Source organism: Vicia villosa, linkage group LG2, assembly GCF_029867415.1.
Source record: "Vicia villosa cultivar HV-30 ecotype Madison, WI linkage group LG2, Vvil1.0, whole genome shotgun sequence".
Lineage (NCBI taxonomy): Eukaryota > Viridiplantae > Streptophyta > Magnoliopsida > Fabales > Fabaceae > Vicia > Vicia villosa.
Genome location: NC_081181.1, coordinates 190,554,195 through 190,562,430, shown reverse-complemented (window position 1 = coordinate 190,562,430; position 8,236 = coordinate 190,554,195).

Sequence of the window (8,236 nt, the reverse complement as noted above, 5' to 3'; positions counted from 1 at the left end):
CACAAGGCCCTCGAGCTGGAACATTAGGATCTGCAGCCATTTCTTCCTCAACCAAGTTTTCAACCGGAATTGAAGAAGAAGATGCTTCTTGTTGTTGTCTTCTTTCCCTAGCTAGTTGTCTCCTCCTACGAGTTTTGCTATTCTCTCTACGAGCAGTCCTCTCAATCTCAGGATCAAAAAGGAGTTGATCTGCAGGTATACGTCCTCGCATAAACTGTAATCTGAAAAACTAACCAAGCAAATTAACAAACACAAGGAAAATAAATTTAGAAACAAGATATTAATTATAAGACTCAATACAAAACAAACTATTGAAATGCTTGCAATATCTAAACAACAATCCCCGACAACGGCGCCATTTTGTTGAAAGAGTATTGTGGTGTACTTTTCGCTTATATCGTATCCATAGGGATTATTGCGATATCACCGCCGTTCTATAGCCTATTTTGTCTTGAGTTAATGTTACTTTAGTTTTGAGTTTGCAAAAGTTCATTCAATCAATTTAGTAGCAAAGAGTAAATTAATGAAAGTTCTAAGTTAAAGACAATGTATCAAGATTTGATTTCATCAACCTAAATTTGTATGTCTCCTTATAAATATATGTATATGAACTCGGTAACGATCAATATAATTACGTATCGACGCCTATATCGTCCGTGTCCGCAACGATATAGTTAGATTTACCGTATTGTTTAACCGACGATTTCTCCACCGTTTAAACAATACGAATAACGTTTTTAAAACCGATACTAAGTAAACATCAAACGCTAAATCCATGTCTGCAATTTATAGTTTGATAGATGATAAAGTTAAGTCTAGATACAAACATTGATGTCTCAAACACTTATACCAAAGAAAAGCTTTAATGAACAAACTAAACCATCTATATTGATCATCACTTGTTCATACATAGTATATTCACAAGAAAAACATAACAAAGGCTAGGAAGATTACATCTTATCTTGATACAAAAGAGATTTAGCTATCCATGAAAATGGTAGCTTGCTCAAGAAGGAAAGGATGAAGATCAACAAGCATCTACGGCGATTAATCGACGATCAAAGCTTCGAATCTCCAATTCTTCACTTGCTACAGTAGTTAGGGTTCTAAGAGCTCTTAAGAAATCAAGAAGAAGGTCAAATATCAGAATTACTCTTTATATAGTAAAACAGTTTTCTGTCCAGGGCGCGTCGCGCCCTCCAGCGCGCTTCGCGCCAATACACTTAAGGAATATAAACCGCCAATGCGCCCGACGCGCGCAGCTCTCTGGTTTGGAAGCTCTAATATCTTGCCCAGGGCGCGACGCGCCCAGATCTCCGCGCGACGCGCGCTATCTTCTGCCTAGCACTCTCCAATGAAGGCCAAAATAAGCTCCAAACTTCCAAAAAATGGCTAAAACCTACAAGATCACCACTAAAACACATATTATCAAATAAAAGAAAGCTTAAAATTATAAATTATAAATAATTATCTAAAACTTCAGGGAATTGTACGAATATCCGATAAAAACGGTCGAAAGGTGCCATTAATTAAACTAAATATTAACACAATTTGGCACCTAACAACGACATACGTCATACACCGGACTCAAAACAAATTGGCTAAACATACTAACAGAAAGAAATAAGCAAATTTGGGTTTTTAGATTAAACAGAAACATGAGAAATAGTCTAATGTAATTTGAAGCGGTGTTTGAAGAAAGAAATGGTAACCGCTTAAAATGATAACAATAACTGAAAGATAAAACACAAATATAAATGGCAGAAAAAGAAAATAAAAGCAAGAAATTAAATTGCTGTAAAAGTAAATGAACCTGTAATTAATCGGAAACTAGAATTGTAATATACAGGCTGACTAAAATCCAAAATGTAAATAAATGCAGAAATAAATCCTAAGACTATATTAGGAATAGTCCCGATGATGAGAACTATTCCGTTTACATCATGAATGATACTTGCTCTGAACTCTAACCAAAATCTGGGTAAAAACGGCTGACCCCCAAATGTTCTTTCGGTTCCTTTTTATAAGTCATCTTCGTAAACTGCCTTGAGAGAATTTAGAGGAGGTGGAACCCATTTCCCTGAAGAATCGTTCAAGCTGAGAGTTCGGTTGAGAGAAAAAAAAATCTAAAACGGTGCTTGAACGTGGAAATGTTGTTGAGAACGTGTGGAGTTTCTAGAGAAAAAGCCTAAAAGAACGCTTGTGGCGGGGGCCACAAGCACAAGGGACGGGCGCCCCTTTTTTTTTCTTTCTTTTTCTTCACAATAGCTTAGGGGCGGGGGCTACCAAGGGAGGGACGAACGTCCCTTTTTTTCTTCTCATCATATTTCATCTTAGGCACGTGGGGTGGGGGCCCGTTGGCTAGAGGGTGGGCGCCCCCACTTCCTTTTCTTTATTTTTATTTTTATTTTTTCTTCTCTTCTTTTTTTTAATAAATAATGGGCTTCCAATCGGGCTTTCGTATTTCTTCACCGAATAGTCTTTCGAAAATACTTTATTTAACTTCTTTTTAATCGAACTCGGGAAAAACTGAATACCTGAAATAAAATAAAAATACCAGCATAATACTAAAATAAAATAATATAATTAATATAAAATAAAGACATAATTTATGTTAATCGAATCAAATATACGATATATTTCTGTGTTATCAAATTCCCCCACACTTAAACCATTGCTTTTCCTCAAACAATTAACCAACACGGTAACAGAATGATTAAGTGCGGTTTTTGAAACAAGGCACGAAACGACTCATAGTCGTACGCGATTGCTAGGCTAATGTTAGATCGATAGGTACTAAACGTCAACACCAAAAACATCGTAATGACACGAAATCACAATACGCAATCAAAAACTCCAACCATATGCAAACCAGTACGAATCATTCTATTATAACTCAACCTATTTCTTTTGCTTTATTTCACCCACTTTCATTCGAGCGCAATCACATTAAGCCCTTTATCCTTGCATGCACATAGTAGATTAGTCGGTTAGTGATTTTGATTCTTTGGCACGGGATTCTGGTACATAAGTTTGGTAACCCCTATTATTTACCCTATTGCAAGTTGTGGGGGTTCGGACCGTAGTCCGCCCTACCAAGTTCAGCACCAGGCACCTCTGAACCAACTGTCAATAGGTTCTTTATTGTATTTTTGTAGGTTCCACAATCGTTGGGTTAAGTGACCGGGTGAGGGTCACTTAACTAATTGGTGCATTCTCTGTTTTCAATTTTATTAAAGCATGAAATTTTTAAAATTTTTGGATCATTCACTTATATTCATCGACTCTCTACGTATTTTGTGCTTAAGATGGTGCCGACTGCTAATATAAACTACTCGGGTTAATTTAAAACTCAAACTTAAGGTTTCTGCATAATAGGTACTCAAATTGGTTCACATACTTAGGGGGTTTTGGGGTGTCAAAACGGTATCGATTTTATCAAAGCTTTCCCAAGTCTCTCTAACATAGCCTAAAGTGAAAACTTATATACTTTCAGAGTGTGTGCGCCTTGCATCAAAAAGGAAAAATTTGGTGGGAGGTCAAAATTTTAAAATTTCGGGGAAATTCAATAGCAACTGAAAATTGCGTATAAAAACTTGACAACACATGCAATAAACTAAACAAATAAATTAAACTAGAAAGCGATAAATAGGAAGCGATAATGTTCCTCCCCCACACTTAAACCAAACGTTGTCCTCAATGTTTTGAGAGAAGGTGGATAAAGGAAAGACAAAACCTGTATGGATGCTATTGACAGGCTATCACAACCAAATCTGCTCCGCGTCCGGAGGAAATACATTCTCCTATCATACTCATCAACGGTGTCACCACCAACAGCAACATTCGTAGGAATATGCGTGAAGACCGGATCATTTTTTAGATGATCATCTATAGATTTTTCACCTAGATATGGTCGAGACGTGACAACCGATCCATATTTTTATTTTCTGCAAGTTCAAACAATAAAAGGAAAACATTAAATTGAAAGCTTGTGGGTTGCCTCCCACGCAGCGCTTTGTTTAATGTCGATGGCTCGACGGCTTAGGAGTGCAAGCACTCAAGGTGGTTCTCTCGAGAATGACTCCTCGATTGAACCTTTAATAATCTTCGCTTTCCATGGCCACTTATCAAGCCATCTCACATATCCCTCACATTTTCTTTTCTTTCTCCTGTGGGGTGGTTCACTCTTGTAAACTTGTGGTGGTGGTTTTGGATCTATCCTAAGTATCAACTTTTCAAGTTTAGGATTAGTGATTTTATCCACCACCTCAAAGGTTAACCTTACCCTCTTACTAGTAATGATATCCCTAGTTTCATGGTCCTCTAACCTTCTCTTTTTATGCAAGACTTCAAACAAGGGTGTATTAGTGTGGATATTTTCCAATACCTCCACATACATCTTCGATTGTTAGTTTATCGTAGCTTCTATAAAACTTTGCGAGAAAGGAATCAGCGGGGTATAGGGAGGAGGAACAACAATAGGTGTTTCCTTCTCTTCCTCTTCTACAACCTCCCTTTTGGATGGTGTTGGTGGATTTTTCTCAATCTCTACTCTTTTCTCGTCAGAACTCTCCTCAACCATATTGTCGCTATCCTCAACCTCATTATCACTCTCCTCGGGATTTTCAATTTGTTTTTCACTATTGGTTGTTACAACATCCACTTGCTCCTCTGGGAAGGTTCCCGGAGGGTTTTGTTCAAGCTGGGATATTTGACTCTCCAAGGCCATGTTGTGAGTCGCTAAGGACTCGACCATAGTGTTCAGCTGCCTAAGGGTTTCATTAGCATGGATACTTTGTTTGCTGAACTCTTCATTTTGGATAGTTTGTGTCTCTACAAAGTGATCCATCATAGATTCTAACCTAGAGTGATTTAGCACCTCATCGGAATCCTCCATTGATGCTTCGAAGTTGAAATTACGGGATTCTTGTGGTTCTTCAAAGTGGGTTAGCGTCACATTTTGTATTTCCACAGAAAGCTCCGTCATCATAGATATTTCAAGGTCGAATTTATAGGATTCTTGTGACTCCTCGAAATGTTGGGTGTGGTGATTGTAGAGGAAATTCAATTGAGGATAAGTTAGTGTCGCATTGAAATCCTCAATAAGTGTATCGAGGTTTGAAATATGGAATTCTTGCGACTCCTCAAAATGTTGGGATTGGTGGTTGAAGAGATGATTTGGGTGAGAATCAGGTAGTGACGCAGCATTGAAATTCTCCAAAAATATTTCGAGGTCGGATTTATGGACTTGTTGCGGTTCCTCAAAATATTGCGAGTGATGATTTGGGTGAGAATGAGTTAGTGTCGCGCTGAAATCCCCCATTAGTATTTCGAGATTAGATTTATGGGATTCTTGTGATTCCTCAAAATGTTGTGATTGGTAATTGCATGAGTAATTTGGGTGAGAAGGAGTTAGTGACGTATTGAAATTCTCCATTAGTATCTCGAGGTCGGATTTATAAGGTTCTTGAGATTCCTCGAAATACTAGGAGTCGGGGTTGTAGATAAAATTTGGGTAATCCATCTACCTAGGATTATAGGAATTTGTTAATTTTTTTAAAGTAATGCCTTACTTTATATGGTGCAACAACGGATAACAATATTGACTGTTGGTCCCTGGCAACGGCGCCAAAAACTTGATGCGTCCGCAAGTGTACGGAAATATCAAAGTAATATAAAAGATTGTCGAACCCATAGAGACCAATATCAACCTACTATAATCTATCGTTGCTTTGTAAAGCTAAGGCTAATGAATATTTAATTAAGGGGGAACTAAAGGTAAAACTAAATTAAACTAGAAAATAATATTAAAACGAGGCCAGAATATGATTTCCGCGTTCCTGAAGGACTTATAGAAAACAGGTACTAATTACGACTATAACTTAGTTCTATAGAATATACCAACTTAAAGACTCCGCCTCACGCTCTCGCGGTATTAACTAAATTCATACTTCCTAATCCCAAGATTTTGCTCTCGCTCGCTTGGTAACTAAGATATATATTTTGAAAGCCAATAATATCCTAAACGCATCTAAAGCGCTCTCGCTGTATTTAAATTTGTTGCCTAATTTCCACTATCTGATTCGATCCCCACGCTCTTGCAAAGCCGACTCTAACCTTAATTGATTTCTCACTCTTGTGACAAAATCGTGTCAAATAACCTCTCACTCTCGTGAAAAAGCTATTTAAATTAGACTTAGAAATTAAAACCAAAACAACATTTTAAACATAAGTTCGCACCTATTATTTTCTACGAGACCCGTCGGTAACGACGGTCCTCATACACCAGACTCAAAACAAATTAGCTAGACATACTAACAGAAATAAATAAGCAAATTTGGGTTTTTAGATTAAACAAAAACATGATAAATAGTCTAATGTAATTTGAAACGGTGTTTGAAGAAAGAAATGGTAATAGCATAAAATGATAACAATATCTGAAAGATAAAACATAAATATAAATGGCAGAAAATGAAAATAAAAGCAAGAAATTAAATTGTTGTAAAAGTAAATGAACCTGTAATTAATCGGAAACTGGAATTGTAATATATTGGCTGACTGAAATCCAAAATGTAAATAAATGCAGAAATAAATCCCAAGACTATATTAGAAATAGTCCTCGATGAGGAGAACTATTCCGTTTACATCGTGAATGAAACTTGCCCTGAACTCTAATCAAAATCTGAGTAAAAACGGTCGACCCCCAAATGTTCTTTCGGTTCCTTTTTATAAGTCATCTTCGTAAACTGCCTTGAGAGAATTTAGGGGAGGCAGAACCCGTTTTCCTGAAGAATCGGCGCTTGAAGGTGTAAATGTTGTTGAGAACGTGTAGAGTTTCTGGAGAAAAAGTCTAAAAGAACGCTTGTGGCGGGAGCCACAAGCACAAGGGACGGGAGCCTCTTTTCTTTTTTTCTTTTTTTTCTTTTTCTTCACAATAGCTTAGGGGCGGGGGCCACCGAGGGAGGGACGGACATCCCATTTTTTTCTCTTCTTCATATTCCATCTTAGGCAAGTAGAGTGGGGGGGCCCCTTGGCTAGAGGGTGGGCGCCTCCACTTCCTTTTCTTTATTTTTTTTATTTTGTTTTTCTCTTCTTTTCTTTAATGAATAATGGGCTTCCAATTGGGCTTTTGTATTTCTTCATTTCTTCACTGAATAATCCTTCGAAAATACTTTATTTAACTTCTTTTTAATCGAACTCGGGAAAAATTGAATACCTGAAATAAAATAAAAATACCAGCATAATACTAAAATAAAATAATATAATTAATATAAAATAAAGACATAATTTATGTTAATCGAATCAAATATACGATATATTTCCGTGTTATCATCTATCAACCACCGTTGATTACAAATATGTGTTAACAAAGATGCTTATAATAAACAGATTACACAATGTTTAAGTACAACAACACAAAAGTGTTGAAAAGCAAGATACGAACAAAAGCTCCTTGCTAAAAATACAAAACTATACAAAGGTTTTCTCTGAAAGAGTTTGTGCAACGCTTTAGTGTAGTTTTGTATAACTGATTCGTTGATTTCAAATTCTTCCAATGACTTCCTTTATAGAGAAGGATAGATCCGTTAGAGGGTAGAATTGAAAATACAAAGTAAAAATGTAAAGTTCCCAACGATCATAGTAGGAATGGTACATAACAAATACAGCTAGAACTGTCCATACGCCGCCCTATAAGAGTAGAGGTCACAATTTAAGTTAGTACTTTCATCAGGACCGTCTTTGAGGGTGTGCAAGGCGACCTACATCACAGGGCCTCAAATTTTTTCATGTTTAAGCTATAACAAAAAGGGCCTCCAATTATGTATTTCATTGCTAGTTTACGCTTAAATAGGACCCCTGAATTTTTTTTCAGGATTCAACTGAAGATAACTTCAACTTCTTACACTGGGCCTCTCAAAAGTTTGAGACAACTCTGACTTTCATGCTCACCATCACACGCAAGCCGTTCTCGAATGTATTGGTGTGAGCATTATGATTTCCATTGTGTTATGGTTACGAGAGTTCGGTCAGATCTGCCATTTTATTGAGAAATTGTTTGAGAGGTTCGGTCAGATCTGACATTTTGTTGAGAAATTGTTTGAGACGTTTTGTCAAAAAAATTCTTTTGAAGTTAAAAGTGGAAATTTATGAGCATAACTATAAATTATAAATAACAACAACACTAATTTAAAATTGAATTAATTAACTTAGATGTGAGTTTGGAAAAAATTGGAGT